Genomic DNA, 23280 nt, shown 5'->3' with positions numbered 1-23280 from the left:
AAATGATCTGATATGCTGCAGTCAGGATGTCGATACAATACTGATACAATACCAGTAAGACACTGAAAACGCTGAAATGATACTGATACAGTACTGATACAATACCAATACTTGTTGCTATTTAAGTCTGATATATTATCATCAGTCTTCTAACTTTTGGGGGGGGGTTGTTGTCTTTAATTTGAATTATTTCATTCAGACCTAGACAGTTCATAGGTGCCTACAAAATACTTTAAAAAAATTAACATGATAAACAGAAACAATGGATAAACAAAACAAATTAGTGGGAATATTTTTTTCCCCAAATAAGGTGTAAAAAACTGTAATTTGAGAATAAATGAAATGAAATCTTTATGAAGCAGAGTAACTAGTATAGAAATAGAATAAAATTGCCAGCAGGAATCAGAAACTAAAGTATCACCCTGGTATCGATACGATACAGATACCGACATGATATTGATATTATTAACATTTTGGACCTACTGATTAAAACATGTAGTGCTAGTTATCACATTAGACAAAGAATAAGCACTAGCAGCACAAAGTCCATTCATTCACTCACTCCTGTCTAAAATCTAAAAACGGACCCAAGAAAAGCCTAAACTAAGGATTTAAAACATTTTTTTAAATGTAGATACGCTACTTTACAGAAAGATGACGTTTTTTTTGCGCTACGTTCATCTCTTATCTTTCACCCTTCCAAACACAGATAAGCAGAGATGCAAAGGAGAGCTACAGAAAGTAATCTGCTGGTGCAGCTGTTGAGAAAGAGCAGAGGTCTCAGCAGGGCTTAGAGACAGGAGGAGGTGTGCTCACCTCCCTACTGAGAGCGGCCCGTCATCTCTCACCGCCCTGCTCAGGCCGCAGGGGAAACTCCCCCATCTGTTTCCCCACTCAGGCAAATCTCATCTGGTTGCATAAAACTATCTCTTGTCATCTCTCTAGAATTTCCAGTCATTATGTAATGCTGGGTATTTTCAGAAGAACACAGTATTTAATGTGTTGGAAAGATTAATATGGGTTTGCTAATGACTGGAAGGTGATTAACAAAGCAAGATGAAATGCAGACATATGGTTATGTGACTGCATGGGTTTGCAGCTTGATATCTTGAGTTTATATATATACAGTATATATTTATATATAACTGGGTGCCCTAAGCACAAATGCCTTCTGGTGTGCTTTTAGAATAAGACTCATAATTGTGCTGTTGTTTGATGCAACCCCCTAAAAACATCAAAATGGCCTGAGATCACTAAGACAAATCAGGCCTACTTCTCATACACCTGATTTTTTTTTTTTTTATGTACAGAGGACACTGACCTACAGGATTATGACAGGTTTTGTTTTTTGGAAAAATAATCATTTGGAGCAGCTTATTTAAACCAGAAAATTCTCAAAGTAAACTATTTTGGAAGCAGGGCAGATTAACAGAAAGCCAATTAAAAACGTGGCCGAACGTGGGATAATATCTCATGTCTTTGCTGCTTTTTGTGTTTATCATTTGTCTTGCTTTTCACGTGATCAAAGCAGTATTGCTGCTTACGTAGCGAATAAATTATAATGCTTTCTGCTGTTGTTTCTGTCTATAACAGTAAAATAATTTTGGTAATTCATCCAGCTGCTCCGAGCGCTGTTTTGGGGCAACAGCACCCTGCCGAGTAAAAGAAGAATGAGAGAGAAAGAGAGCTAGAGGGAGAGAGAGAGAGAATGTGAACCACTTGTGAACCTCGACCATCATCCCACTGCGTCTTCTTTTTCTCTATGCTGATGCCTTTCAGAGACTCGGGTCACCACAGAGGAGACTGAAGGTGATTCATCCTTTGCTTTGGCGGATTTCTTACTTTTGTGTTGCTTTTATATATTAACATGCTTCACACATTTTTATTTAAACATGTTGTTATTATAATTAAGTACAATGATTTCCCATAGGCCTGATTTTGTTTGGCAGGATTCCTCAGTTTCAAGGACCAGTTCCAGGGTGAAAAATGTAATGTCCTAATAGTCAGGTTTTATTCTTATACTAGACAGTGACATCAATCTTTTACAATATTGTGTTAGTTCCAATTGTTACTTCCTGACCTAATTAGATACATCTATGATACATTGCATGTAATCCTCAGTATGATATAATTGGTGGGTTTTCTAAGTAGATACTCCATGGATGTGGATCATTGTCAATACAAATTGCCTGGACATTGACCTGAACAATATCTAAACCACTGAGTCACTGCGGATTTTATGTCACATGTTTTTGTTCTCTTAAACTGCACTAAGAAAAGTTACATCTGGGTTCCTCTTTTCTACCTCCACAGGGTCAAGCATCCAACATCCCGATGTGAGTGAATTATCTGCATGGGGCGGTATGGGATAAAGTGATGTCGTTATTGGATAAATGACACAACGTCTGTGGGAAGGCTTTTGTCGCTCCTTCTGCAGACATGTTCAAACATCCAAAAACGTCTGTCTTAGTGATCTCAATGTGTGTAGTCTCACAATTTGCTGGTCTCCTAAGAGTTGTTTTCCTATGACATCGTGCCTTCAAGTGAAACTAGGTCTGTACTCAGAATAAGCACTAAAAGAGTAGCTGACTGTATTTCACACAAAAACACCCACAGGTGATTGGCAAAAAAAGGATTTGTAAGCTACAGGAGAGACAAACACAATTTTTCTTATTTCCCTTCTCATTTTCCAAGTCTGTGTAAATAATTTGTCTTCCTATGTTTGGTAAGTAAAATTCTTAATTGGTTCAACTTTTTGTTTATGTTCAGAAATGGCTCCGATTGTGTTTTCACCTCCATGTCTGTGTGAATACTTGCTGGAATGAATAGAAGAGAATAAAGGAGGGAGACAGCCCCTTGTTTGCTCATCAAATATGAAACAGCTTTGCTGCCAGCAGCTCCCCATGATGGATTTTAATTTTCTGTGCTGCTATGTGCTTGCAACCCTGTGCGCGTGCGTGTGTGGGTGGGTGTGTGTGGGCGTGGGTGTGTGTGCGTGTGTCCGCAGATAAGAGAGAGAAAAGAAACTTGCTCTGTGCTGAAAGTCTGGGGCATTCCAATCACTCTGAGGAATGTTCCACATCTTAATTGTGTGGGACTTTCTCAATGTGTCTGTCTTCAGTAATATGTGATGAAATTAGTTAGTTTTACCTTGGTTTTATTATTAAAATTTAATACTACGTGATATGTCCTGTTTTTTTAATTATTATTATCCAAAACACAGATATAGGTTAGCCTAGCCTGCCTGTCAGTACAAATACATTACTTTTTTTTAAATTGAATAAATATATTACAATTCTGATTTATATTTTTTTACCTAAATGTTTCTTGTTGTGTTGCTGCAATAAAAAAAATGAATTATTTAAAGGCTTTTTACACTTTTTCACTGGGGATAGTAATCTGTAGGTGTCAAAACTGCTGTATCATTCATTTCTGTTTTCATCTCACTACAGAAAAACTATTTACTTTGTTATGCTGTTCTAAATCTCAAACAAGAAAGGGAAATTGATCTTGTTTTTCATTCTTTCAACTTTAAGTCCATCTCAAAAACACAAAAAAGAAAAATCGGACAAAAGAATTGCATCTTGATATTTAATTGTAGGGGTTTCATGACAGAAGTTGTTCTGTGCGTGTACAGCAGCGTGTATATGAGCATGATCGGCAACACTAATTCCTCCTGGCTGTCATTGGTTGTTTCTGACCTGGATTGGTGCATTGTGTAGGACCGCAGGCAGGACTCGAGAGGCAGAGGAGCTCAGTTGTTTTCACAGATTATTTGTCTCATATCATACTGCCATTACACAGTGATGACAGTTTTACCAAATATGTCAAAACATTCTTTATAAAAGTTACATGGAGCAGCCATGAAGGGGAAGAAAAACCTTTGTGCTTTTTTTTTTTTTTTTACAAAGCAGTGTGTTTTGGTGTGTGTGTGGGGGGGGGGGGGTATGGATACACCTCAGCCCTACTGTCATGGTGTGTGACACAAAGACAGTGAAGTAACCTGGAAACATCACCCAGCATGCTGCTCTGACCCAGTGGCTCATGCTCACAAACACCCGGTACAAACAAGCAATTTACTTATTGTTTGGTTAAGATTCATCAGGTGTTTAATTACTTAACTGGAACTGATTAATAAAGACAATTAGACCTGAAAAAAAAAAAAAGTTCAAATTAAACATTACACCGACCGATGTGGCATTAACATGGCACTTTGATGAATCAGTTACAACTCAACGTTTTTTCCCACATGTTCACACCTCAAATTAAAATCTCTTTTCAGTAATAAAATCTCTGGATCATCTGCAGTTCTGCTGGTGCTTCTTTAAAACAACCTTAATGCTTTCAGTTCCTTGGGTTTTGCTATTGATGTTTGTCCATATTTCTTGGCTATTTCCTCCAGAAACCGATCGGCTCAAACATGCAGCCTAGAAGACAATCGGAGGAGGAAGAGAAGCTGAAGGAAACTGAAGTGTTTGATGAAAGAATAGCTCTGTGTCAGTGAAGAGTATGGGAATGGTTTTATCTCACAAATTAGCTGCAACGATCATATAAAGTATTAAAAAATGCATTACTGCAAATAGAAGCCTTTGCATCCATAAAGCTGCCTTTTATTCGCTCATCAGAAATACCTAGACGCTTTCAAATGGCTAAATTAATACAAATGAAAGTGATCCAAAACAACTGAGTCAATTTGGTTTTCAATGATAGACGTTACAGTTGGGACTGAATAGGTCAACAGTAGCTCTGCCTCCATCGAACAAATAGATGGACATTTTGTCACTTTTAAAAATAAATCATCTTTAATGAAAACGTTCCAATTAATGAATCAAATGTTTTGGTGCCAGAAATGAAGTAGGGGTTTTTATGGTCACATCAGTACTGGTCTATTTTGCAAATCTGCAATGGAAAACACTTTGTTGCAAATCAAACTAGTCACATGATCAACAACTGGTTGTTGCCACTGGCGTAAACCACCAAGTAGTTGACAGGAAGTAGCTGGAGGATCACGGCACTGCTTTTCTTTTAATGAATTATCGCGTGAACAAATGTAGTCACTTGTGATTTTAACGAGGTTTCTTATTTAATGGAATTCAAGGCAATCGCAAAAATGTTTTTTCGACATTAGCAGAATATTTTAAAAGCTTTGCTCGCATGGAAAGCCAGCTAAGTTTTGTTGGGTAATGAGTTTGGAGGTTTTAAGGTTTTACTTTAGGTCCTACAATCGCCTTGAACTAGACCTGTTTGTCTCAACATTTCTTCTTTTTGTCCATAAAAAAACAAACCTAAACCACCAGCCTGGCAGCTCTTATGAGGTGTTTATGTTTCTAAACATGCTGTTGTTATGGATTAAAATCTCTAGCTTGGTTTTGGGCATCAATCCAGAAACGGTCTGGTGCAACTTGGAAAGCCTGAGCCTTATTGCTGCCCTTTGTTGTTGTGTTTAACTCACTGTAATACACAAAATAAGACGCCAACTTATGACAAAGCTAACGTGCAAGTCAAACTTTTGCACTCTTCAGCGTTTAATCCTAAATGTTATATAAGAAACTCCTGCTGTTGAGTGTGTCTGGCAGAGGCCGAAAAAACAAACCTGAAGAGACGTTTTTATTGCCAAACAGATTCGCAGAATTAATTGCTGATGTTTTAGGCTGTAAAATATTTCCAATTATATATCTATCAGCCAGGCAGTGTCTGACAGTTGATCTAATTAATATTTTAATCGCTGGCTTTATTCAAAAAATATTTAGCAACCTCAATTTTCAACTTTCAATGGGAGTTTCAGTCATGACTGAAGAATGAGTCACTGATTTTAAAACGCTCTTAGTGGTATTTAAAACTGATAACGCTCTTAGCTCAAGCAGTTAACCAGATTCAATTATTAGTACCGGTGATTTTGAACCATAATAAATGAAACACTAAGCACAGTTTTGATGTGTAGTGACGACACCTCGCAAAATGTAATGTTTCAATTGTTGATTTTCGTGTCTTTATGACGTAAATCACTTTGAACTGAACTTCTTGTTGCTGTTGTTTCAGTAGTGCAGTGAGGGTGTCTAAGGTGACTGTAGTATAAAGACACCTGTGTCTGAAAAGTCCATTTACTGGTTAATCTGTGTTTAACACGTTAAGCAAGAGACAGTGGCATAGCAGCTTCTTCAAACACAAAGTGACAGCAGACAGACAGTTCTCTTCCAACAGAACCAATGTTCTGTTGTGCTTATCTGTCTCCTGTTCTCTCCGCCTCCTAAAATGCCTCTGAAGGAATACTCCCTATGGGGGAACAGAAACAAGTGGGGGTCGGTTCACTCGGTTGATGACAGATTCTGCATCTAAAATGGAAGTTTCAAAAGAAAGTAAAGTGAACCAACTAGCAGAAAACACAGATTCGGACATTTCCAACCCTGCGTTCTGTCTGTTCCAGGCAATAAGCAGCTGCTTGCTTTTGTAATTATTGCACTGTTGAATTCAATTTGTGCTAATGGGATAACCTACAGCAGCCACATTATCTAGCCAGGTGTAAACACAACACTGATGGAGTCATGCTCCATGGCTCATTAAGGGAAGGCAAATATACACTCTGCAACCTCACGCAAACTTTGAGTTCCTGTCTTTATTAGGACCATTGTATTGACTTTATTTCCCCCGCAGTAACCCATCAGTTTGAACCCTAAGGTCATGGAGTCCTATAATTGTCAACGATTGATTTTTTTGTTTTTGTCATTATTACTGTCAGCTGTTATTTTAGTGCAAGACAAACGATAATTTAAGAAAAACAAGTAGGGTCCTTGGGGACTGATTGAATTAACGTCAACAGCCGCTTCGTTCGGACCGGCTCTGCTCTCTTCACAGTGGAGGATGGTTGTTTACAGCGCAGGCAAGTTGCTGTAATCTTCGTAGCGTCAAACTGGCACTACGTCATACAAACGTCATAAGTAAACATTAAATCTGGCGTATGTAAAATTTTATACTCTGGACGAAGCAAAGTGTAGAACAAGGAGCTGGCTCATATCAGGCTGAATAATTAGTAATATATTTAGAGAAGTGATGACAAAGTAAACTAAAGTGAAACAAATTTGTGGTGAGGTGTGGATATTACCCCATGTGGCTTGCCATTAGGGTCTAAGGAAGATCTCTAACCAGAAATGTACTGGCTCCTTTAAATATGCCAGTACATTTAAAGTCAATAATGACTGGAGTTATTACTGACAGTATTAATACTGGCTACTGCTGTATTAACACCACAGTCCAGCTGGGACAACTGATCTCAAGAAACGAACTGTCGACCAGCAGGAGGAGCTCTATGAGAATGTTTCTCACCACAGCTAACCTTAACCATTACTAGTCCAGACCTCATCCCAACCTGAACCTTCGTATGCTATATTCAGCCCTAAACATGTAGCTCCGTCACATTCATCTGGGTTTGGTCCCCAAAAGCTCAGCAGTCATCCATGGGGATGATTATACCAGAAAAGGTCCTAGAGAGGCAACAAGTGCTGCTCATGCACTCACCCACACAAACACCCACACACCCCACACCCACGGATATCTGCAGTTATGTGCACCCACAGGCTTCACACACACGCACACGCACACACACATTGCATCCATTCTAAACCTGACAGAGACGTACACACCGAGAGACACTCATCTGGCTCTGCATTGAGACTTTAACAAACACTCCGTCTCACCCTCAGACATACACACATGCTTTCATAGACGTCTCCTGTTCATGTGACGGCCCTGTCAACACCGGGGGCTGGTGAGGGGGGGAGGCGGTGGCTTATAGAATTGCTGCAAGCGGATTGGCCGTCACCATACCAACGGGGGCGGGGCGGAGTCGGGAGGCTGGGGAGGAGGAGCCATGGGCTGATTTTAAAGCTCTCCAGAGGAGCAGTTTCTGCTCCACTGAGTCCTCTCCTCTGTGATTCTGCGCCTTTATTTAGTCTTTCCTGTTATCTGGACGGCGAGCTGACACTCGGCGCTCTGAGAGGAGGACAAACGGACGCACGGACGGAGGAAGGGAGGGAGGGCGGAAAGGGTGAACTGTCAGACAGAGTTGTTTGTTTCCCTCCTCCCTACGGCTACCTGCCCATCACTGCTACCCAGCCGCCTGCGTCTCGTGGATCTATCTCCGCTGTGGGTGACAGCCCGGAAGACGAGGGGAAACCTGTTCTCCTCTGCTCCCTGGGGAGCCTTCAAGTCATCCCTCCATCCTTCTGGCTGGCTGTAGAGGACCTCTGCTCTCCTGTAAGTAACCAGCTTCAACCGCAGTCGCGTCGGGTCAAGGTTTTGACCAAAACAAGCCTAAAAGCTGGGGGTCACGGGGGTCGCCTGGCAGAGACAGCGCCGCGTGTTGCGTCTCGGCGGGACGGAGGTCGTTCTAATTAGATTCCTCATTAGCAGGGGGAATTCATCACTGCATCGGTTATTTTTTTTTTTTTTTTACTTCAGCTTCTGCTTTGATCCTTCCTGTCGAGGTTAGAGTCATGTAGGAGCAGGTCTTTTTCAAAACACATGAGGGGGGCTGGGTCTGTCTTTAATGCTAAAAACAAGGTCACTGTTGGTTGCACAGTAAGGGCAGCCCTTACATAATGGCCAGTGAGTGCAACAGGTACTGATAAGACGACGGATGAGGCAGCTTTCAGGAATCCGTCTGCACAGAAACTGTTGCTTCTCCGTGGAGGAAATGTCAGTTTCACTCATTTTCACTCAAATCTCCTGAAGAGGTAAATCAGGAGCTCACTCTGATTCACAGAAATCCATTTGCACACACAGCACTGTTTACCCAGGAGGGCCTGTGGGTGTAATTGGGTATCTAATGTGTGTACGGGTGTGCCGGCGTGTGGGCATGGGTGTGTGTGTGTGGGTGTGTGTGTGTGCATGCACAAGCCCCTGCTTCCCTTTTCCATGCTTCTGTCATGCACTGTTGAATCACGCACAGTTTACTCTGCTGCCTGGCTGAAGTGCCATCACAAACAGTCTGAGAGCGAGAGAGAGAGAAATGACACCTCTGGTGAGCGTGCTGCATGCTGTAGAGAAAGTTTCAGTTATTTGTGTTTTTACCAACCACATTTAGTTGAAAACAGCAACAACATCGATACATCGACCCTAAATGTACAGGTAGAAGGGAATACATGCGTTGCGAATAAAACAGAACGCCAGTGGTGCCTCGTTTCTGTTACATCACCCAGGTGCAACTCAGAGCTTCGAGCCAGGGTTAATAACATCAGAGGCACTGACTGCCGTGGGCTGTTATTTACTCTACAACTTACAGTTCTGATTACCAAAGCAAACACTGAAACAGGAGCGAATGTAGCACAGGACTGCTGCAAGTAGCAGCGGAAATTTCAGTGAGTTGAGGGGAGAGGGTTGTTGAGGCAATAATGGGATGCTGAACGTGGGGTTTGGCGAGTTCTTTTCCCACATTTTGTGCGTGGTTGTGAAGTGTCAGGAAGCTGATAAAACGTTTCATATTCAGCTTACCTTTTGTAGTCCTGAATAGAATCCAGTGCAACCAATGGTCTTACGAAGTCACCGAGTTAGCAATTTAGTCAAAGCACAAATCCAGCTGGCTGAAGGTCTCAGAGGTTTGTCAGAGATCATTAGCAAACGTATGAGCATCATGTGAACGCTGAACACACCAGAGAGGTCAGGTCAGGTCAAGAGGTTGAGAGGTTTTACTACTAGCTCCCAGAATTATGTACCGTAATAAAAATGTATGTGTTTTTACATCGAGGAGGTCTGAAATTGAGTAGCGATAAGCTATTTTCCCATTCAAATGTCATGCGAAAATTTGAACAAACATTTAAAATGTCCCAAAACAAAAAACAAAAAAAGGAAACAAAAATGTATTTAGCAAGTTGAATATTTCTATAACCAAATAAATATTTAACTCCAAGCCAAATATTTAGTTAGTAGGCTAACTATTTAGCTTCAACCTGAATATTTAGCTAGCTAGCTTTATATTTAGCTTCAAACTAAATATTTGGTTAGCTAACTTTATATTTAGCTACAAATGTACAGCTAGCTAATATTTAGTTGCCTAGCTTTATATAGCTTCAAACTAAAAATTTAGTTAGCTAGCTTTATATCTAAATAATTAGTTAGCTAGCTTTATATTTATCTCCAAACTAAATATAAAGCTAGCTAAATAATTAGCTCCATGCTAAATATTTAACTGATATGCAAATTCAGATGCATTTTTGAGTAGACTACCAAAATAAAAGCTTATTACCACTATAAAGTCAAAGCTAGCAATAATAATATTGTCAAAATATGACTGAAATATGAATCCCCATGTCCTTCGTTTATGACAAACTAAATAAATATAATGATCACCCCATAGATGCCAGCTTGTGCAGTGATGCTGAGTTCTGTATTTTAAGCTAAGTCGGTTTGACTCACTTTTCTAGTGCGATTTTCCAAACTCATCCTTTGCTGACCGCTGTCTACGATAAAACGATACATTATGTTTGTAACCAAACATTACGTTTGCTGAGCATACACTTTCAGTGCTAATTCTGTTGCTGTTTTTACCTTGCGTTGCCAGCGTCTGTGTGGTGCTAAAATTCACACTCTCACAAGTTTAGCAACAAGCAGCTTTAAAAAGGGTGTGAAAGCTGAATGGGAGGCACATGCTGTGTTGACACTATATTTAGAAGTGGAATTATTTTTGAGTTTTTGGAGCTATAAGTAAGTTATGAACTTGACTTTTGTTTTAGTAATCTTTACATTTTAAAATATTAAAATAAATATATACAAAAACATTTGTTTGCTGTTGTTGTGCGTGCTTACACGTTACTTTTTAGACATTTAAAACTCGGTCTAGTCTCAAGTTATAGAACAAAAGCACAGGATGTGTGTGTCTGAAGTACAGCAGGGCATCACATAACAGGACTCAGATGACGACAGTTTTTGCTGTCGTTTTGATCTGGTTCTACCTTTCATTTGCTGCAGCTGAAGCATGACAATAGTGTTTATATAAGCAGCTTATTATCATGTGTGTGAATCATCTCACAGCCCCAGGCCCACTCCATCATGGTAATGTGAAGATCCACCTGATTGAGCTCAACGGTGGCCCTGGCTCTGCCACTGAACGCCACGTTGGAGGTGGACAAACAGAAAGCATTTGGTCAAAGTCCGTACATGGAAGGCTGCTGGTGTTTCACACGTCTCAACGCTGCTGTGAAGAAAGATGCTGAAAGTGGATCTGCAGTGAGATTCCTCAGACCTCCATACCACAAAGGCCAACTTCTGGTCTTCTGCTGCACGGTATGTGCTGACAGTGTTTGCCAAAACACATTTGAAAAATAGCTTAACATCCGTCAGATTAGATCAAACTGATCAGATCATTCTGTGATCATACATTTTCAAGCCGTCCTGCAGATTCTCAAGGAAACTTAGGTCCTGACTTTGACTAGACCTCTCTAACACATGATTATGAGTTGTGCAGTTGTATCTCTGACTCAATGTTTTGGGTCTTTGTGATGGAAGATGACTACAACTACAGGAATAACTCCCATAACACTGGGTCACCCGGATGTTTACTAAGTAGAAACACTAAATTCTTGTTTTGTTTTTATTTTATTTTTTTGCATGCTTTGTAAAACTTACAAATTTGGTGAAATCTAGTGTATGAAATTAATAATTTTATTATTCTGTTGAGCTTTTATTTTTTTTATAATTGTGTAATTGCAGAAAAGAATACACACGTATGGCCATTTCATTTCCGAAAGCTGTGTAAACACCACCTGTGGGTTTGTCTAGACCAGGGGTGGGCAATCCTGGTCCTCGAGGGCCGGTGTCCTGCAAATCTTAGAAATCTCCCTGGTCCAACACACTTGAATCCAATAACTGAATCACCTCCTAAGTGCAGTCAAGTTCTCCAGAGTCCTGCTAATGACCTCATTATTTGACTCAGGTGTGTTGAAGTAGAGATGCATCTAAAAGTTGCAGGAGACCGGCCCTCGAGGCCTGGAGTTGCCCACCCCTGGTCTAGACCATACCACTGTCTGGAAACCAGCGAAAATCATTTGGGGAAAAGGTACATATTTGGACAAGACACATTGAGTCAGCTGTAGTTCTTATGTCAGAACACTGGATGGCGCTGTGATTTTAAGTTATCGTTGAAATGGACATGCGTTTTGACCGTTGACCTCCACCTCATCCTGCCGTGTGTGTTCGGGAAAAGTTTCGACTCTTGGTTTCGAACATTGCTGGTGTCAGAGACTCTAATCTCCGGCGGAGTGTAAACAAGCTGCCGGATCGCAGCAAAAATGTTCCGGTTTCACTGAAAACCAGATCTGTGCAAACGAGGCCTAAGACGTACGTATGCCAACAGACGCAAAATGGTGAAATGCACAGCACAGACATCGATGATTAAAAGCCCAAAACACATAAACACACATACAAAAAAGCAACAAACTAAACAACGTGCAACCGAAAAATGCTGCAATTGTTGGACATCGAAGCAACAACAGCAAGTATAAAACTCTGCAAACTTGCTCTAAGAAACAGAAGTGCTCCAGACCACTAGGGGGAGTCAACCACTAAATCCTTTTTGACCAGATCTTGAGTAAAGACGGTTTAATGGGATGTCCAAAATAAAGAAAAAGGTCACGTTTCATTCAAAGATTCGAAGATGTAATCTTTTATAATATCATGCGTCTGCATAATCATATCAGTAATTTTACCTACTTTCTTTGATTGCAGTATTTTTCGTTTGCATTTTTTTTTTTGCTTCTATCTTCTAGGACTACACCATCTTTTTCTGCTGCATTTGTTTTTCATGTTTGCATGTTTGGAGTTTGCATCATTCATGTGATTGCAGGGCGTTTCTCTGTTTGCTGGTTGGCCGCCGTGAAGAAGTACTCTTAACTACCTCCATTAAAATCGAATGTTCCTCAGCCCACTGCAAAGTCGATTTTTCCAAAAACTGGCATCAAGAATGCTCAAAAGGCCTTCCCTCATGTTTCTTTCTGTGTATTTTTTTTCTCACCATTTTAATAGAACATGTTCATAGCAGATTATTTTTACCCCCTTGAATTTACTAAACAAACAAGCTGCCTTTGCCTTTGGTTTGCAGTATTTCTGCAGCCTCCTTCAAGCAGCCATTACATATCAGAACAGTATGGGACCAAAGTCTATACGGTTTTGATCAGAGACACAGCTTGCTAATTCACAACATGAAGAACGTCAAAACTAAAACCCACACGACGAGCATAATGACATGGGCGGCCTCAGCGTCACACTGGGTGCACGGACGCGTGTCGTCAGCATCATACATCCTTGGCTGAATTTATTCTAAAAATAAAATACATAAAAACAAATGTTGCAGAGGATATCCTTCACTCAGTCACTTCATGCTTCAAAGGATGCCTGCAGGTGGGCGGCAGGCGCGTTCACAGCCCAGCAGCCCTGCTGATGTCTGCTCTGCAATTATTCATCCTACCTCAGGCAGTAGCTCGTTTCAGAAAAAAAACTGTAAATACTGCTGTTTTATTATTATTATTATTATTATTATTATTTATTATTAGGGAACGCTGGACAAAAACAAAACCAACAGGCAACACTAAGCACTGAGGGGCTGTTTGACGAGCGGCTGGGCGCCCTCTGATTGCCTCCAGTGTGTTCACTGTGGAGCTCAGCAGTCGTTTAGGTGCTTTTCATAAGTGCTTCTAAAAAGCACAAGTTGTTTTTCAAGCTCTCAGCTGTTGCTTGTTGCTTGCGTGATGTGGTGGACATAACTTCACAGGTGTTCTGACTAAAACCAGGAAGACAAAGCGCATCACCCCAGATTCAAAGTTCTTCAACTGAGAGAATAGATTTTAAAATAATGTTAGTTTGTAAATCACTGAACAGCTTAGCACCAAACTATATGAAAGCTAAGCTGTTGTAGCAACTTTCCAGACCTCTCAGATCTTCTGGAACCTGGAGAAGCAGCATTCAGCTTCTATTCACCACATATCTGGAACAAACTTCCAGAAAACTGCAGAACAGCTGAAACTTTTGAGTTCCTTTAAATCGAGACTAAGACCCACATGTTTAGAGTTGCTTTTGAACCACAATAAATAAGACATTGATCAACATATTTGATGTTGGTCAATGTTTTGATGTGTTTTGATGATTTTGGTGATGGCATTCATCAAAATATAATATATAATGCAATATACTGGTTTTCTCAATTGACTGTATTTTGTTTTTGTTTTTTTTTAAATTATGTAAAGCACTTTGAACTGCCTTGTTGCGGAAAAGTGCTACACAAATAATATTGACTAACTGATTGATGTAAGTAGTGAGCTGTAAACTCTAAAATATTTCTGTCTGAACCTTTTTGCCTTGTGGGGAAAAAAATAGTCAAATTAGAATAACTTATTTTTATTTTTTCTTTCAATTACAAAATGTGAAAGTAAATTCATTTTTATTTTTATTTTACTTAAGATAAACTAAACATACATGGTCCCCCGCTCAACTCCTTCAGACTAGCCAGCATCAATTAGCAAACACTGTGTGGTGTTTGCTAATTGATGCACATCAGCTGAGCTTGTTATAGGAGCTACTTCTGAGTCTAATGCTGTTAAGAATGATGTTAAAGGCCTAATGGAGAAGTGCTGGAAGAAACAGACGCTTCTTAAAGAGACAGACACCCAGTTTCTAGGCATCAAATTACCTTGTCAAATTTCTTTTTAGTCATATTTCATATATACAGCCTTTTTATAACAGCTGAAGGTAGCATAGTTGCTTGACTGAGCTGTAAAATGGCACGAAGTGTCCTGAAAACACCATACTGCTGCTTTAAGTGTCGCACAGAAACATAAATGTTCATATGCCACAGAACAGGCCGGTCTTATGTTGACCTGCGTACTGATGTCATGCATCATGATCTGTGAACAGAGTATGCCCACTGTTCACTTCAGTGATGAGTGGGGAGGGCGAGTGTTTGTGTGAAAACACAATACACAAAAAGATTTATTGTTCGTAATTGTGTTTCTACAAGTAAAGAAAAAAAGAAAGTAGCAGGTCATGGTTTGAGTGTCCAGCAGACGAACAGGACTGCCATGGCTAGGCATTCAGCTGAAAAAAAAAACAAAAAAAACACAGAGCTGGACTTGTTGTCTGGCGAAGCGTGACTCTGAAACCCAGCAAACAAAAGGTCATCTTTATTACCACTCATTACAACAGCCTGAGGACAGAAAGCATGGCGACATGTGACATCAGGCTTTCCAGCTACATGTATTGTGTAACATGTCACAGAAATGTTAAGCAAGGGAATGCGGAGCCACGTTCCTCTGATCAGTCAGGAGTCGAGCGCAAACCGAGAAACTGTTCCTCTCTGCTCAGCTTTTACTTTTCTCTGCACAGCGACCTGTCTGCCGCGATTGATTGTAGCTAAGAGGAAAATCCTTAGGGTTGGCTGCAATCGCTAAGCCAATTCCACTTGTCACTGATAGGCCTCAGGTCAATCCTCACTGTAGAAATCTGGCTCCTTTTGTTGTTAAACCCCTAAATAACAGATATTTGCTAACATGGATGGAGGCTCCCTGTGCCTTAAAATGGATTTGATTCAACTTTAAACTCCTCTTTCACTGAGAATGATTTGTAGATGCTTCTTTAATAGTGTAATTTGTTTAAGCAGCATTGGCATTAGCATTATTAGCATCCCCCACAGCTGGGGGGTTTTTTTGCTTGTTTTTTTGCCCAAGCATTGAGCTGCCGAGTTTAGTGGAAATGCTAGCGGACGGTGGGAGCTTTTACAACCCAAACAGTTAGAGTCTCATTCCTTGATTCCAAAGCAGCACACACACACGCACACACACACACACACCCCCACACACCATTCCTGTTACGCAGATAAACGCAGAGTTTATAACCTGTGGATGCCGGCTGCTCATGGAGACCCCATGGTGTTTGCTTACGTTAGTGTTAATCCGGGGTGTGGAAAAGATGAATTGAAATTGTTATAAAGTCATAAAATAAAACGCAACCATAGAAAACGCTTTTATTTAATTTACATTTTTTTTTGTTGTTTTAGAATATGTAATCATTTGTACAGTAGTGTTCAGAAAAAAGGAAATTAAAATTACACTTACATACATACATACATATTTCAAGTCTTTAAACATACAGGGTGAGGTGAATATGTACAAAGCTCCTGCTTTGTTCCACAGCAGCAGCTTTGTGGACAAAAGCTCCTGCTGTCCGATGCAGCAGCATTTCCAGCTGCTTCGTCGTCTTCTCACAGTTGGCAAACTAAGAAGTTGTCCAACAAAATGGTGTAGAAAACTTAAAACTGACTCAAACACAAAGGAGTCAATGGAGATGATGACATTCAAAAAGTCCAAATTTGACTTGAAACAAAACAAAAAACAACAACCATAATGTTGATGCAGTAGAACCGTACCTGTAAGAATTGGTGTGAATCTAAGTTGGTCATCAGACATTATGAATCTATAAACAGTTTATTAAAGTAGCACAACCTGATTTTGACAACCTCGAACAAAATGGAAATAAGCATTTAGTCAAATCACCATAGATACAAATGGAGACGTGTAAAATATACAAGATTAAGTTACATGTGGAGAAATAGTAAGCATGACCATCGACCCCAGAGGCTGGGGCCAAAAACGAACCCAAACAACGGCAGTGTTTAACAGCTGGAGCATTTTTATTTTAACTTAATTTATGTAAAGACTTTTCTGTCAGTGTTAGAACCAGACAGCAGAATGAAACACACTGGCAAGAAATCCACCAGGTGCTTTTACAAAGATCAACAGGTCTCCCTTGGAAAAATAGATTCCTGATCTCCATGATGAAATAAATGTTAAATAAAATATAACTGATCACTCTACCAGCTGGTATGAAGCTGCAATAAGCACATATACAGGAATAGTAACAAGAAAACACAGCTCTAATGTTTGATGCATCAGGACACAGTTAAATGGACAGATCTTTGCGAGGTTCTAAATGAATGCTAACCTGACCCCAAGTGCACAAATCCAGATTCCAAACTGTCATTATTTATTAAACACGGCGAAGGCAAAATGAAACAGCTGTGCATCAAACACCTGGAATCACCACAGCTGAGATGATTTAATCAGGATGCCTTGTGAATGCCTCTCTGTGGAGGTTTTCGAGGCATTTCTCGCCAGGAGGACGACTCAGTGGAGACAGAAACACCTTCTGTCCTGGGAACACACTGAGCTGACTGCCACTGGGGAGAAAGATCACCTGCTTTCCTTCCTTGAACAGCAACCCGATCTTTTATTTGCGGCAGACAATTGATGGATGGGAAACGTCATTCCTGTAGAAGCACATTAACAACAGCAATTATACTCTTGAACCTTGGCTTCTGTTGTTGGCTCAGGTGGGAGGGGCTTCTCCTAACCTGGTAAAAACCAGTCGATGTTCTACGCTTCACTTTGTCCACAGGGTCTGCACTCTCAGATATTCAGACACGATCCTTTCCTGGAGGCGTGGTCTGTGTTGAAGTTTTCAATTTTATCCAATGTTTGCCTGTGACACATGTAATGCACCAGTTTGACACTTTGGAAATTACCGGAAATTACCTACGGTGTAGACAACCGTCCTCCACTGTGAAGGGAGAAGAGCTGATCTGAACGAGGCGGCCGTTCATGTTAATTTAATATTTGGAAGTGTGACCAACATGGACTGAACGACTTCCTTCACTTCCTCTGCTGCCATTGCTAAAACTACAGACTGACTACAATTCTAAAATACCAGAAAATCAATTTCATCATTCACAACTTCTGTTTGCTGATTGGCCCCTGTAGAAAATCTACCAGAGGAATCCCAGACAGGGCAATGAAGGGAGATGAGAATTAAACAACTGCGTAGGACGGCAATGGTCAGGCTAGGTTTGTCGGTCGCTGGTTCATTCACTGTACCATTTTAAATGGGGCTGCAGATTTATTTATTTATTTTAACAATATCGCCTTGCAGAAACAATGTTGTTCAAATTAGAAGGACCTTTTTCCATGAAGCTTGTACGATCTTCCAGGTCATGGACGGTTTCTCTCCAGGTGTTCCAGATTCTTCCTGAAGTCCCAAAACATGCAGAATATGTTCATAAGTCTCTCGATCTTGCTATTAGCTAGGATAGAGTGAATGGTTGTTTGTTCGGTGATTGACTGGTGACCTGCCTCCCTCTCTCCCTGACGGCTGGATTGGTCACTGGTCCTCCATGAACCTGCTGGGATTAAGTGTGTAAAGGTGATGAATAGATGTATAGGAAGTAGTCAAGGAAACCCAGCATGGTAAACATCAGTATGCAATGCTTTGACCCAAATACATTTGCTTCCTTATCGCGACCCGTCTCCAAACATGACAGGACATAAATCATATTGCTGCTACTTTGGCCGATGACACTCATAATACTGAAGACTTCCTTTGTGCATATACTGTTCTAAGGACAGCTTCTATATCTGTGGATGTTATGAGCTGCAGCTTCTAGAAACTGAAGCCGAGTCAGTGACGCAAGATAAGCTCTTATCAGCATCTCTCCAGATTGGATTAAGTCTTCTGCAAACAATGCAGTTGTTGTGAGGTAAAGCCAAAATTTTATTTTATTTCTTTTTTGGTTTGTTTTTATCATGCAGTGATTTGCAGAAGTTACATTTTTTCGCATCTTTTCGTTTCACAGCCACAAATTTCAATTTATTTTTTTCGGATTGTCTGTGATAGATCAGTAGAAAGGAGTGTGTGTGTGTGTGTGTGTGTGTGCATGTGGGTGTGATTGTGAGGTGGAAGGAAAGTATGTATCGTATGTCAGGCAGTGGTCAGTTGTTGGCTTTAAAAGGAAAATCCAGAAACCGGTTCTTCATCCAGACATCTTTCAATTCAGTTCAGTCCAGTTTAGTTCACTTCATGTCAGATCATTTCCGGTCATCAGCCGTCCATCTTCTCTTCTGTCTGCCATAACTCTGAAATACCCAGAGTCATTTCCAAATCCACCTGCAGTCCTCTGGGTATTATCAAAGCAAACTGTACTTATTTATTTGTTTACTAATTTTACTGTTTTTATTTTGTTTTAGTTTGCATAATAAGCATTTGCAATTACGAAAAGTCAAAACAAGTGAGAGCAGCTGTGCTTCCATTACAGCCGTGTGCAAAACGTTGTCAATATTCAGCTAATGTCAAAAAAGCACAATTCCTCAATTGTTTCCGATAAATAAGAAATTAAATTGAAATCAGTTTTGCTCACATAATAAGTCAGTAAAAAACACCCGACCCCATCGTCCTCCTGCTGCTTCCTGTTGTCTTCTTCTTCTTCTCTGCCAGTAGTAACATCCAGTTGTTTATGAAGTGACTTGTGTAAAAAACGTGTTTCCACTGTAGTTTTGTGAAATGCACTCATTTCAATGCAGATGAAAAACCACCTCATACTAGCACAAAGACTTTTTATCAAAAAACATTTTTTCTTTAAATTGGTCTGTTTCCATTAAGCAAATTTATTGTCGTTATTCCAATTTGCACAACTTTACAGTCTGTGGAAATGCAGCTAAAATCATAATGCACCTAGAAGTATGTTTATTTTCCAGCTGTTTAATTATTACTCCTCCGACATCTGATCAATGAATAATTCACAATGCAACAAGAAAATTCACAATACATGGATATGCGTGATCTCTCCTAATGCACAAACTCTCTTCTAAATGCCAGGCCAGCTACTGTTGATGAAAAGTTGGTTACTTTTTCAGGTGTTTTTTTTTGTTGTTGTTTTTTTTAATCTAAGCTTAGTGGAACTGATTGATTCCACCACTGCAGACATCATGATTACTTTTAGGGTATAGCTGCACAAAATCAACTGAAAGCACATTTGCTGCGATGGAAGCCGAACTAATCGGCCGCGGACCAGCTCCTCTGCTGCCAGCCTGGTTTCTGAAGCGGCTCTGTCTGCTGTAGGGAGGCCTGTACAGTCTGGATGCAGGGCTGCTTTTTATAGTGCATGTGAAACACCTCACACGGCGGGATTATTTCCTCTCACTGTTTCTGCTGAATCCATTTCTCTCCGCTCTGTTCATAGTCAGGAGTGCTCCGTTTTGTTAACAATCTGAGGACTTTCTCCTTTGTTTCTTATGCAAAGGCTGAAAAGCAGCTTCAATAAATCAGCCTCAGAAATGTCGGAGCTGTTAAATGTTGAAGTGTGTGGATTCAGAACCATTTAGAAACATAAAACAGAACACGAAGGCGCTTCAAAGGTGCAGGACAGCCGTTATGACTGAAGTAGTAAGCATTGTTTAAAATGTTTCAGAGGCGTTCATCCTTACCTTCAGGTAAATGTCCTGCAACTCATGTGTCTCTCTTAACAGCTTGATCTGGGGATAGACCTTTATCATCTGCAAAAAAAAAAGAATAAAAATGCAGTTTTAGAGCAAACCACTTCAAATTAGAGAGGATGCCAGAGATAAAATACTTTAAGAGTCCATGGTGTAGCAAATAAGAACAATGAGATGATGTACCAGCTGGTGGGTAACTGTTAGAGGAACGAAAATGCTTTTGATTGCATTTCTCTTAGATATTATTTCGAAATCTTCAATATTTACATTTAATATTTACATGCATGCTAAAAATGAATATTGAAGATACCCCTTCTTGTCAGAAACTAAAACGACTGACCAGTTCTGTCTCCCCAAGTTGCTACCAGCAGGTTTATCTTTACTTCTGTTTTAGCATAAATTCTTTTTGAGCATAACTTCCATTGTGGCTTTTGTTGTTGAGTTATGTTTTGTTGTTATTGTTGTTGCATTGTGAGTTTTGCATTTCGTTAAACCTTCTGGGCCACCGTAGAAATGACCCTCATCAACGTCTCTCGTGAAGACGTACTCTTTGCCTGAAAACCCAACAGTTTCGGCCTTAAGCGATTTCAATTGAAAGGAAAAACCAAAAAAATAAAATTGGTGTTGATCAATAGTGGAAAATGAAGTGAGCCTCTTGCTGATTGTCCATATAGATGTATATTTTATGCTGGTTCAGGACAGAGTTTCCGCATTTATTCCCAAACCAGCTCCAAGACGCACAGCGCAGTGGTAAAACTTTTGATTTCCTCTGTTCTTGATTTTCATAAGTGCTTCAAATAAACATGTTTGTATCAGACGAATTCAATTTATTAGAAATGAAATGATCAAATTGCAATCTTGATTACAAAGAAGGAAAAAAGCTCATTTATTCAAAGTTTAAACCGTAAATTAGTTGTGATTAACCTCATTCTTTGGTTCAGTTTCATCAGTCAGTCCTATTTCTGAACCAAAAAGCTCCCAGTAGTCCTTCTGTTATCTCCTCTAAAACCTTTTGAAGAGCCTGGAAATTTTTGAAAACGGCAAAAACAGAACAATTTATACAAATCTGTAAGGGGACAGCTTCTCTTTCACAACACTGTACTGTATACGACCACTCCCTTCAGGTTTCCCTTATTAAGTATAGGATGAGTTGGAGGTCTCAGCGTTCACATGTGCTATTCAGATCTTCCATTCATTCACTGAGTTGCAGAAGGTCCATGCCTGTGTGAGTCACGGTTGTATATGCATACATCTGTGCTCTCCGGCCTACGTCCAGCTGTACCGTTTCTTCTGTTCTGACTGTGGCCACTGACCCGCATAAAGTCATCTGAACAAGTCTGCAGTCTTCATCATCAGCTGGCCCCGTTCTCAGTGAGCGCACACCAGAGTCGTCGTGGGGTTTAACTTAGAGGGAGCCAGCATAAGCCTCTGGCGCGATGGCATATGGCTTTGTGCCCGAACAAAATAAACTCAGCCTCTTCTCCCCTGAGGCAGCGAGGTACTGGATCAGGTCCCTTAATTTGACCAAATAAAGGTGTTCCTAGCAAGTGTGGGCCCAAGTTAATCAGGGGAGTTATAACATGCTTAAATTCAGATATTTTACAACCTTTGTTCAAAAAGGCATCCAAACGATGGAAGGTTGAGCAGGTCCTGCATGCTGTGCTGTACAAACTGTCGATGTCCAGACTTCACATCTGGACTCTGGTCTGCATCTTGACTTAACTGGACGTATAAAGACATCAGATTTGTGCATTTGATGTAGAACAGTTTCTGCTTTCCTGAGCTCCAGGAGTCGTATGAAGGAATCTTTTTAATGCCGAGGCAGTAACAGAAGGAGCATTTAATCTTCTGCAGCCTGTCAGCATGAGAGTTTCTGTAAACTCCTCTCTTTGCAAATATCCTCCACAGAGTGAGATGCAGTCTTATTACAATTTGTAGCCATATGTGGAGAGTCTGATAAACCTGCAACTTTTAGATGTGTGCATGGCAAGGTTATAACAGTTTTGGGTTTTTCATTATACTTCAGTTTTATTTAGTTGTGACTTTTTGTTTGTCTAAATTAGTTACTTTTAGTTAGTTTTTAGTGTCCTTGCTAGTTTTTATTTGTTATTATGAACTGAATGTTTTTTGTTTTAGTTTAGTTGTTATTAGTTATGGTTTGATGTTTTCTATACTAATTTCTAAGTGCAGAATTCAAAAAGGTCAAAGTATTGTATTACTTATACATTGATTAGGTAATGAATACCCAACAGTAGATACCATTTTCAGAAAATGGATAGTTGAACAATCAGCTGACTCTGGTGTTTCCTCCAAATGTTTGCTGTTGCAATTTGCAGACTAGTGTTATCAGCGCCAGGAGGAACATGGAGTTCCATGATGTAATGAAAACTGTTTGTGTGGAAAAGAAAATCAGTTTCACATCAGTTTGAAAGGACAATTAACTGATTCATAAATATGAAAACAAATTATATTATATCTATCATTTCCGTATGTTTTAGTTAGCTTTATAAACACATGATGTTGCTCCTGTAAGTGATAGTTTTTTTTCCCCATTGATTACTGTTTTTATTTATTTCAGTTATTTCTCAATTTCAATTTTTGATTATTTTGTTAGTTTTAGTTAACTCTAGCCTTGGTCCCTGGTCCAACGCCTGGAACTGGACTCTTCTGTTTACTTCTCAGTCTCTACAAAGGTCATAAACGGCATTATGGAGAAGCAGTGTTATGATGAGGGGGACTTTTGGAAAAGGGCTTCTTAAAGAGACAGAGTCCAATTTCAAGGTGTCAAACTGTGAAATCTATTTGCTTTTACGTTATTTTGATGTGTACCTTATTTTTTATAAAAACTGAAAGTAACATAGTTACCTGACGGGGTGTGTGGGCGTGTGTGGGGGTGTGTGTGTGTGTGTGGGTGCGAGTAGGGGTGCTTGTGTGTGTGTTGTGATCCCAGTGTGACACTCCTCAAAATAGAAACACGGTTGAT

General features: G+C 40.0%; 1 protein-coding gene across 1 annotated transcript in view; it reads left to right on the top strand.

Moving 5' to 3' along the window:
* The first annotated feature begins 7870 nt into the window (after nucleotides 1-7870).
* cdk18 (cyclin dependent kinase 18) overlaps nucleotides 7871-23280 on the top strand; it is a 43187-nt gene continuing 27777 nt past the window's right edge. The window contains exon 1 of the mRNA XM_032550471.1: nucleotides 7871-8250. The gene's annotated coding sequence lies outside the window, so the exon portion shown is untranslated. The remainder of the gene's footprint in view (nucleotides 8251-23280) is intronic.

The sequence above is a fragment of the Xiphophorus hellerii genome, chromosome 20 (assembly GCF_003331165.1).
Source record: "Xiphophorus hellerii strain 12219 chromosome 20, Xiphophorus_hellerii-4.1, whole genome shotgun sequence".
In the NCBI taxonomy this organism is placed as follows: domain Eukaryota; kingdom Metazoa; phylum Chordata; class Actinopteri; order Cyprinodontiformes; family Poeciliidae; genus Xiphophorus; species Xiphophorus hellerii.
Note: the sequence above shows the minus strand (reverse complement) of the source record. Positions and strands in the feature narration are given on the sequence as shown.